The sequence below is a fragment of the Rattus rattus genome, chromosome 9 (genome assembly GCF_011064425.1).
Source record: "Rattus rattus isolate New Zealand chromosome 9, Rrattus_CSIRO_v1, whole genome shotgun sequence".
Classification (NCBI taxonomy): Eukaryota; Metazoa; Chordata; class Mammalia; order Rodentia; family Muridae; genus Rattus; species Rattus rattus.
This window is the reverse complement of record NC_046162.1, coordinates 43,269,795-43,281,147: the sequence shown is the minus strand read 5'-3', so window position 1 is coordinate 43,281,147 and position 11,353 is coordinate 43,269,795.

Here is an 11,353-nt window from a genome sequence, read left to right as displayed (position 1 = left end):
GGAGTGGCCAGACTGTCCTTTAGTGACCCTCTCCAGTGAGGTGTCCCAAGTGCCACACCTTAAGGCAACTGACCAACTGGAGTTTCATGTCCCGGCAGTTGGAAATATGTGGTAAAAAAAAAAAAGAGCTGATGAGTAGGTCCCTCAGAATTCATGTGTGGGCAACAGGGTGCCTGGCATAGAAACAACAGTAGCTTTGCCCACCAGCCCCTCATCTAAAGCTAGAGAAAGAACTCAGCCTTCAAGCAGGAAACCCACTTAGCCTCAGTCAGACAGAGGCCATTAGTAGTGTCCTATGGAACAGCATGGCCAGGGCTGGCTGGGCTCTTGCCACTTCCAATCTTCCAATGGCACCAGGAAGATTTAAGACAGGCATCAAGACAGCTGATATTGACGGAAGTGTGCTCAGATGCACATGGTGAAAACATGTGGAGGGCAAACGGCTGTTCCGTGGCAGCACACCTGACCCTGGCAGCACACCTGGCCCTGGCAGCACACCTGGCCCTAGCAGCACACCTGGCCCTGGCAGCACACCTGGCCCTGGCAGCACACCTGGCCCTGGCAGCACACCTGGCTCTGGAAGCTAGTGCACAGAGACAGATGAGTTTGGAAAGTTCAAGCATCTGCGACCCTCCTAGACCATTAGTAGTCCAGAGCACTAACCACAGACACAGAACTCAACACTAAACCAAACTCCCTCACTTTAACTTCTAGCAGCTTAGAAAAAGTTACCCAGGAAGCATATGCCTATTTCTACAATGTTTGCAAAATATCAAAAACTATATAGAAAATATCAACCCTTTGTCCACTCATCCAAGGTTCTTTTTGGCTTTTCTGGTTCTCTCTCACTTCTGTCCACGCTCCTCACCAATACTAACATGGGCAATTCCCTGTCTGCTTTTGTACTTTAGGTTACAAGCACCTGAACTCATAAAGGGAAACGTCCTTCATGAATACATGAATACTTTCAATGACTGCCTAACAGCCTTTTGAAGGGACACACCCTGAATTATTTACATCAATAATTACATTATTTAAGTATGAGAGCACAGTATGGCCAACATTATCATAAGCCATGATTTCATCCACAGTTTGACTTTTCTCTTAGTTTGGTGTCCCACTCATGATCTCTCTCTCTCTCTCTCTCTCTCTCTCTCTCTCTCTCTCTCTCTCTCTCTCTGTGTGTGTGTGTGTGTGTGTGTGTGTGTGTTTGTGTGTGTGTGTTTTTGGCCATTTGTGTGAGGGAGCTGGTGACTGTGAATGATGGAGGCAAGTCTTCGAATCCTCTCAAGCTGAATTTACAAATGGTTGTGACCCCGCCCCCCATGTGGGTGCTGGGAAGCAAAACCAGGTAGATCCTCTGCAAGAGAAGTCATCCTAGCCCCTGAGCCTTCTCTCCAGCCAAGCAAAGGCATGGCTGGGGATCCCTAAGGGACATGTAGCAGAAGACCCTAGGAGCGGAGCATCTCCTCCTGACTTTGAAGCTTCTGGTCTGCAGTGAGAGATGCTGGTATGTCCTCTAGGCAGAAAGGTAAATGAAACACTGGAGTTAAATAACCTGTTCAGAGCCACACCAAACACAAGAAGCAGCCAGTGTCTGTTCCCATGGCCCTCACCTCACCTTCCACTTCTGTGCTCTATCTGTGGGAGGTCAAAGAGGAACTTGGATCTGAGCCTCCCTATACCCAGAGGGGCGCCATTAATAGAATTTTAAATATCAAGGCCAAGTTTCACAACGATGCTTCTGTAGGCTAACTCAAGGAAGATGAGAGATGCAGAGGCCAGTTGGGGGAGAGAAATCACATATGGAGAGTGTGATCAACAGACAGGACTGCCGTGGATGCGTATGCATGTGTGGTTGTGGGCAGAGGGCAGTGAGGAACATTAAGGGTATGGGGAGGCCTCCCACAGAGCACTCTTCATCGGGAAAGGGCCATTTTTATCTGCTACACGTCAGGCAAAACCTGCGCCAGCTGCCAAAGACTTCACCTCAAATCTAGAAAATAAGAGAGAGGACGGTATGGATTACGTTATATTTAAAACAAGCCCACACAATGCCTGTAATTTTTTATTCTGACTCCATAATTACAGCCTGAGACCAGCCAGATCACAGTTATCCCCACACCGACCTGCTGTTGGGACACATGGAATTAGAGGGTTTGTTGCCCTTTGAGAGGCTATTTTGGATGCCCTGCACTGGCAGGTAACAGGCCTTTCACAAGGCCGGTCTTGTTGGAGCCCCTCCCAGGCAGCCTGCTCGAAAGGCCAAGTCAGCAGCAGTTTCTCAGAACACTACTGAAGGTGGGAAGGAGCTGGGATGCTGTGGTGTTGCCCAAGGCCAGCTCTGGGCCTCAGGTCTGTGTGCCCTGGAGCATCAAGATGAGCCCGAGAGCAAACCTAGGTCAGGCCCATCTTAGAGCCTCTGCCCTCTGGAAAGTTCCAGAATGCTGCTGATCTGGACTCACACAGATGGATAGGCCAATGCTTGGCTGTTGGCATGGATGCTATAGGCAAGCTCATGTTGTCCAGAGGGACCAAGTTCAGAAAAGAAGAGAGGAAAGAAAGAAGGGGGAAAGGGAAGCATGGGAGGAAGGAGAGAGGGAAGAAAATCAAAAGAGTACAAAACAGCTAGGTACATGGATGGCCCCCTTCACCAACCATGCCTGGACCAATTAAGACTCCCTCCCAGTAGACCTGCCAGAGTGTACCACCTCTTAGTCCCATAATAAGACCTCAACAGAGCCAAGGTAGGATTGGGCCCTCCTGGACATGACCCTATATCATCAGTGGAGGTTGGAGTAGTCCTCTCAGACTGGGTCCAGCCTCTTGGCACCCCTTTGGGAGATGGCACCATCTATCCAAAGACACAGAACATGGCTCTAAGGCACTGTGCACAGCCTTCTCGTTTGCTTACATCATTCATCAGGTCAAGACAACTGTATCAGGGTCAATGCAACTTCCATTTTAGACATGAGGACATGAAGCTCAAAGAAGTAAAGCATGCCACAAAATGCCACCTATCTTATAAGTTAAGGAGAGAGATCTATAACCCAACTGTCAGAACACCACAGGCCACACAAAACTGTCCTGAAACCTCCCGCCTGATCCAGCAGCCACTTGTCTACTCCCATGTTCTTGCTAACTTCTTGGGCCTGAGGAAGCCTAGTTCAGGGCCTATGTGTGAGTATGATTTGTCCTGGAGCACTGTTCCCAAGCACCAATCAAGCCAGATTCTATAGACCCTTGTTCTCTCACCCTACGTAGACTATTGTCTCTCTCTTCCCTCCTTAATACACCTTGCATATACTCTTATTTTTGCTCTAACGGTAGGAATGACTATCTTCTTCTAGATTTCTCAAGACATGGCCTATTATTAGCCCCTACACGGCCAACAGGCAGGTGCTCCCAATTGTCTCTTTATAAGAAAAAGAGAGAGAGAGAGAGAGAGAGAGAGAGAGAGAGAGAGAGAGAGAGAAAGAGAAAGGGAAAGGGAGGGAGAGAGAGGAGAGTCTGAAAACCACTTGCCTTCAAAACTTTGCTTAAAGTCCTGAAGTGGAAATTTCTGGTTTCTTTAGAGACTCGGTTGTGTCGTGTAAGGTCTTTCTGGAAGCTGCCCTATGAGAGGATGTTTTGCCGAAGCAGGCATGTGAGAGGATGTTGTGCTGAGAACAGACACATGGTATTTTTCGAGAAGCTGTCTCGTGGAAGAGCACGTGATGTTTTGCTAGAGTGAACACTCGAGAGGGAGCATGGTGTTTAGAAAGAATGTTAGTATAACCCCACAGAGAATGAGAGGATGCTCTTGCATTTGTTCACCTTGCAATGCTTTGCTGGTCTTCCCTAATCTTTACTTGTCATGGCTTCATAGAGAGAAACGTGCCAGAGAACTTCTTGTGGTATTCTGGCTGCTTCTCCCCCACTTCCTTGGACTTGAGCCAATTCAGTGGAGCCTCGAGGTTTCTTCTGGATCCAGTCGCTGTTCCTGATTCCTGTTCGGTATTTTGTACTGCACTGCTGATATCCTGATAACAAAGATGGGAATTGCTCCAAAGAACTACTTCTAAACAGGTCCACAAAAACCATTTTCTATTAACCTTACCTCTGGTAGGCGGGCTAGAAGGGATGTTGAAGTGTTTAAGAACCCTTATTAAAGTAGGTTTTGAAAACTCTAAGCCTACAGAGTCCATTCTACGAAGCCCTCTTTGTAGCTCATATGAAGCTAATCTCAACCTTCAGGCTTATCCTCCAGGGCAGGAGGAGAATGTCATTACTTTCTGTGACCTCCTGCCTCAGCTCAGATCTGGCATGGAGCAAGGTCCGTAAAAGTAGAATTGCATTGCTATTTACAGTTACACACACACACACACACACACACACACACACACACACACACACACACACACGCCTATAGACTCAGAGATTAAGGGCACCCAACCTGAACCAGCTAGCTGGGCAGAAACCACCAGAAGCTGGCATGGGAGGACTGTTTGCTAGCTAAGAATGGGAATACTAAAATAAATCCTAACTTTAAAAAAGAAACACACCCCACAGGTATTTTATTTATATAACGTTTATGCTTCATTTTTAGATCACAGCCTCCTCAAGGTGGGCCCTGCCCTCCCACAGGCCCCTTCTACACCCCACCCAATAATCATGGCTCTACCTGCCCTCTCTCCCCTCCTGTTTGCCCTGCAGGGTTTCCCTCGATTGCAGGGTGTAAGCTTCCAGACAGCCCTGGGGCCTGTCTCAGACCTGGACCCAGACTACTTCCCTCCCTCCTTTTCTCCTTCCCTGACCCAGGAGTTAGTCAGGACCAAATCAGAGCCAGACTTAGGGCTCTTGGAGAAAAGGTATGACAGGCAAGATCATCAGTCTGTGAGGGCAACTGTCCCCTGGTTGGCCCAATGCTGGGCAGGTTGGCTATTGGATACATGGAAGAGCTAGGTCCTGCCAAGCCAGAGGACCCCACTCTACAGTTCAAACAGCAGTGGGGTGGTTTGGGATTAGAATGTGAGAAGGACTGTTGAACCCAGGCCTTGTCCTAGGCCTCTCTTCACGATCGTTGCCAACAGTTACAAGACTCACTATCCCCGAGTCCTGAGCTCAACTCTTCCATGGCCCAAGGAGTGTCACCTGCTGAAAGGGCCAGTTAGTCTCACTGTAAAGCCGGGAGGTTCAGAGTGAGCCCCTCTGTGAAACCCAATGGCCAAAAAGACACAGCTTAGAGGGCTGTAGCTCTGTCCTGATGCTTCCTGTCTGTCCTCAAAATCACTTTGTGCACTAAAACCCAAGTTTCAGGTGGTGTTACCCTGGCTTTGTGAGCCACCAGATGAGCCAGCCCCTCAGCAAAGGAGCCAGTGGCTCAGGAAAACAAAACAAAACACTGACAAAGAGACCCTTTGTCACCTGCCCTTAACCCCACACACACCACTCTCCATCCACAACCTTGTCATTATGAGGCCCTCGCTGGTGCACAGAAACCAACACGCCTCTGGCAGGATTCTTGCTCCGAGCAGAGTATCAGGTGCCTGAGGAAACTTCCCTGATGTGCTTGGAAGCGACCAGCACAAGGCCGAGGCTGGGCACTGGGCCTTTCTGTCACAACACTCAGACAGCCCTCCAACAGACCATAGCTGTGGTTTCCCACCACAGGGACAGTAAATCAAGAAGCCTTGTAGCCATCATTGTGAAGTGGCCAACCGCCAGACACTGCCGCAGCCCAGCAGTTGGCTGGAGCCTGGTCTCAGCTGCCCTGCAGGCTGCAGGCCTGGACAGCCAAGCCTCGGAAACCCAGCTCCCTTCTCAGAGAAGCACCATTGTGCCCAGGGCAGAGGCTGTTGCCCTGTACAACTGGCACGAGTCTAGTGGCCCGAGGATAGTATAGGGGCTCAGCTCACAAACCTGGCCTTGGGAAGACATTGCCAACAGCACTGTGTGTTCAGTGCTTGTGACAGTAGGTCACAGCTCCAGGCCTTTGTAGGGTGCACTGGATACTGTCAATGTTACCTTACATCTGTTGGAACGGGTCTAAGACTCATCCTCATCACAGACCCAGCAAGGACCACCCTGGAGAGAAGTAGCCAAGAAAGAGCTCTCAGAGCTTTGGGAAAGTTGTGTCCGAGTGCAGAGAGGCTGGCACAGGCTGTCTTTCCAGGATCCTGGGCATCTTATTTCATGCTAGACCAGACAGGCCCATCTGGAAGGGGTTCTTCTGCTGAGCCTTCCGCTCAGTTTGCCAGAGCAAGGTCTCTCTTCCAAGACTGTCTTAGACTACCTGCTGAAGACTTGGAGGGCATGAGGGACATCCACCATTCAGGGAGTCTCTCTTGTTTCTACGTGTGCTGTGCACTAAAGGTCAGCTGGCCCTTGAACCTCCAGCAGAGGGTGGCTGGGCTTTCTAATGCAAACCACCACAGCTGGCTTCTAACCTGAATCTGAGGACTGAACTGATCCATTAAGCTTGTCCAGAAAGGACCCCTAACCATCACTCTTGGCACCTGCAAATGATTTTTAATTAAAAAAAAAAGCTACATACTTGAGGCACTGAAGCAGAATGTGAATACAGGAGGAAATGGTATCTTTTCCCAGAAGGCAACATTGTATCACTCCCCCCCCCCACCATGATGTACAAATCAATCCTGCTACATCCAGCCAGCCAGAATTTATTGTGGAACTACCGTGTGTCAGGCATACCGCGTTCTAGGCATAGGATGATCCGCAGGTGAACATACACTCACAGGCTTCACATTCTTAGAGATGGGAGAGAGACAGAGACAAAATATGGAAGGAAATAGGTAAATTACAGAGCAAGTTAGAAGGAAGAGGCACCATGGAGAAAAGCCAAGGACGGCAGGAAGAGTGCCAGGTGGGCGGGGAGGGAGGGTGTGATGCGAAGCAATTTAAGAAGTTTTTATAAGAAAAGATTTGAGGCAGAGAAGGAACAACCAGAAGCCAGTGTAACTAGATGTGAGGGAGTCCACTGCTCTCAGTCACAAGGGATTCTGCCCTCCTGGGGACATCTGGCAATGCCTGGAGACATTTTCATTGTCACAGCAGGAGGAGGAATTGCTATTGGCATGCAGCAAATAAAATCCACCAGCTTCCAGCAACAGCAGCCCTGTACAGCACAGTTACCCCATCCAAATTGTCCATAGAGCTGAGGTCAAGGCTCCCTGGGGTGAGAGGGGCAGAGGAATAGGAGACAGAGCCGGAGAGGTAGATGCTGGCCAGAGAAGCAGAGCTGTTTTGGAACCAGAGAAGCTGATTCAGAAATTCTTATGGAAAAATGTGAGACAGGTTTTAGACAAAAAGGAGAAGAAGGAATAAACCAGAGTAGGCTTCAGAGAGTCTTCTACAAAATCACACAGCATGGCTAATTTCTTCCACATAGAAAGAGTTCTAACAAATGAGAAGCAATCTCTCCCCTTTGCATCTCTCTTGTATTTTTGAGACAGGGTCTCTCTAAGTAGCCCTGACTGTCCTGAGCTTGATATGCCCACCAATGTGGCCTCAAACTCACAGAGATCCTCCTGCCTCTGTCCCACAAGTGCTGGGATTAAAGGTGTGCACCACCAACACTTGGCTCTAGACAGAACTCTTTTAAAAGCCTTCCTAAAAACCATGAGCAAGAAACAGAAATCTTACCGAGATTAAGAAAGAGAAATAATAAGTCTATAGACACAAGGAAATGTCCAACATTATTCGCAACTTAAAGAAACATAACAAAGAGATGCACAGCTGTTATATCTGAGTGGTAGAGCTTAGCATTCTTCAGGCCCCAGCATTACAGAAATTAATGAATGAACAAATGAATAAACAAATGAATGCCATGAAGTAGCATTTTTCGAAGATAAAGGAGCAAGGGTTGGATATGATTCCACACAGAGTTGCTCAGGTGTGTGTGAGAGAGGCCCAGACACAGACACACATGGACAGAACCTCTTAGAAGGCAAATTGCTTCTTGTTGATATCCCAGAATCAAATACACATCCTTCAAGCCAGCATGCCATTCATTCTAGGAACGTACTCTTCTTACTTATGTGCACAAATTTAGTGCACAGATCACACACAGATTTCTCTTGGATAGCACCAACCATACATGAAAAGTACCCTACATGCCCTCCAACAGGGGATTTGTTTACTCTGCTGCACGGTTACAGTGAGAGATGAGCAGCTGTTTAAAGGATGGAGACTCATTCTCAGGCACTCCAAAAGAATGAAAGTATATGCCCACAATAACAAAGTATCCAGAGACTTTCATAACCGGTTTATTCATAATAGCCCCAAACTGGAAACACCCAAATGTCCCCCAACAGAATGAACAGATTATAGCAAATTCACGATGGAATACTACATGATAAAGGCAGAAATGAGCAGATATTTACAGCATCGGCGATACATGTCCAAAGTATTTTGTTAAGAAATCAGACCTAAGAGTAGGAACTATAATGATGCTATTTCTGTGAAGTTCAGTGGGCAGAAACCAATCCACGAAGACAAACCAGGACCTGCCTTCCCATAGGAGGCACAGATTGCTGAAAGAGATGGGGAAATCTATTGAGGGGAAGCTGATGGAATCAGAGTGTGGCTTACAAGGTAGGTAGATGCCTTTGTCAAAGTCACTGGACTGCACACATTTCAGATTGTGTCATCTACAAAATTTGACGTTGTCTTTATATGTATAAAGTGTGTGGCTGCTGGGAACTGAGTCCAGGTTCTCTAGAAAAACATCCAGTGCTATTAACTACTGAGCCATCACTCCATCCCTTTTGATTTTTATCTTAATTCGAACTTAAAATTAACTACTAAATGAAAAAGAGTTTATCCAAGCTTAATATGTCTTGAACTAGAATAACCCCCAAATAAATGATTTCGTGTGTAGCGGAAGGAAGGAGACACAGCAGATTATACTTCTATCTGCCACAGGAGGCAAGGTTTTTTTTTTTTTTTTTTTTTTTTTTTTGTTTTTTGTTTTTGTTTTTTTGGTTCTTTTTTTTCCGGAGCTGGGGACCGTACCCAGGGCCTTGCGCTTCCTATGCAAGCGCTCTACCACTGAGCTAAATCCCCAACCCCAAGTCTTTCTTTTTACATAACCTTGTGTATATGCAGTGCTTCTACAAGGCTGTGTGAGCAGGGATTGGCAGTGACCTTTGGAGAGGAAATGCAGGGGATTCAATGTCTGAAGTGGGAGAAACATTAAGATAGTTCTGCGACCTGCTGGGATTTCTTATTGTTTGCTCATATTACTCCGTTGTTGCTATAAAGCCTGATTTAAGGTCTTGATTGGATAACAGGGCGTTCCGGGTTGACTTCCAAGCTCTATCTTTGAGATCAGGAAGGTGTGGGTAGCCTGAAGTTCTATGTTGGAAATGGCATTTGGACAGACAGATCATGATTTTTCCAAGCTCCCGGGTCCTACCTGGCTCTGTAATCTCCAGGGGAACTTAACTGAAAATCTGGTTGCAAAGATTTCAGGCTGATTAGACACCTCCAGTCACAGAATGGAAGGGCTTCCTCCTGTGATGTGAGGTGATTCATCTGTGTAAAAGGCTTTGAATGTGAAGAAGCTAAAACCCCCTCCTAGTAGGCAGAGAGAGAAGGCTTTTAAGATGCCGTGGGGCTGGGAAGAGGTTGCTGGGAAGAAGGGGTTCTGCTTTAGGGTAGGGAAGGTAAATATAATTTCTCGCCAGACAATTCAGTCATCACCTTTTATTTCTATGGATAAGAATATAGCCATGGTTTGACCAAGAGTATCTATCCATTTCACAGGTGACTCTGTTAATGAATTGGTGTCCTGCCTAGAGTCTGGAGCCAAAGCTTTCCTATTGCAAGCAGTGGGTTTTGAGAGATGTGACTTCATCTGTCCCAGGCAGATTCCCCAAAGAAACTGAGAGTTCAGAGGGAACAGAAAAGGACAACCATTGCCTGCCCTTAGAGACTCATAATTTAGGGATCCTTGGGCCAAGGTCTTTGGAATGAGAGATCTTTATGGACTCCTAAGTCCCTGGCAAGTGCATTCCGAAGACAGTAATGATCAGAATTTTGTGTTTGGCTAATTGTGACCCAAAATGTCTAGTTCACATGGCAAGAGGAGGGACCTGGATACAAAACGTTGAAGGCAAATATAGGTGTTGCCCAAAGATGGCCTTTGGCAACTAGCTGAACCTCAGATGGAAACTACTCTCAGCTGATTCACAGGGACAGAGAGGCATTTTGAGAGGAGTTATAGATGGCAGAAGGAGAGGGGTGGTCACCTAAGATGAGGATCTCCAACTGTAGGAAAGGCCCTTACCCACTGTCTAATCTGGCCCTTCCACACTGGAAACTGAGGTCCAGAGTGCAGACTTGCTCCATGTCACATGTGGGGGGAGGGCAGCTGTGTTTACGGTGGATACTATAACCTCAGAGGTCCAGTGGGCCCCTCAGAGGAAGCCTGGCCCTTAGAAAATGGAGGTAGGACTGAAGATCCTTGATAACCAAGCCACCTGCTCTCTTGCATTCTCCTAATGTTTCCCTGCTGCACTCTGTGGAGACAGAGCCACCAAGTGGCCTGGAGAGGTGACACCAGACACTGCTGCTTACCCAGCAGCTCCCCCTGCCTTGCCCTTTCTGCTGGGATTTAGATTTTTTCATTTGTTTAGTGAATGGAAATCCCTTGATCAGGAAACACAAGCCAACTCCTGATCTATGGTTTTACAAATGAAACCCACCTCCTCTGTCAGTGTCTGGTCAAAGGAAGCGTGTGTACCCCGGTTCTACCCAGTGAGGCATAGAGGGGGAGCCCCCACATGGTTTCTCAGAAAGCTCGTATCTTCCCTAACAAAATAGAAAGATGTACTTTGGCACCATCAGAACCCCCAACTCCTGCACCCTCCCGTCATTCCTGGAAGGAAGTGACTCATGGCTGCAGTGGGAGAGCAAAAGCACGGCTCCCTGGGGCCCAGGCCTTTGGCCGCTTAAGCGAGCGACTGGATGGTCTTCCCTCCACACTGCGGTCAAGTAGGGCAGTGCACTGTCCACTTAGTTTTCAGCCATTTACAAGCCTTCCACACGAACAGGAGCCGTGTGTGTTGGTGCACCTCTACCCAGCTCCAAGAGCTGTCACTCAGACAGCCTTAAGGCATCCGCTTCCACTATGGGTCCTGCTCTCCGGAAGCCTCTTTCCAGACCTCAGCTGGGTGGTGTCTAGTAGTAGAGTCCTCCACCCACCCTACCAAACCCTTTCCTTCCCCCGGTCATTCTACTTCTCCTTCAGAGCTCACTTGAGTTGCTCTGCTGCCCCAGCTGGCTCACTGAACCAAGCCTGCGTCTATTCTATATAGACCAGTCCTTGAGTTGTTGGCCATACTCATGG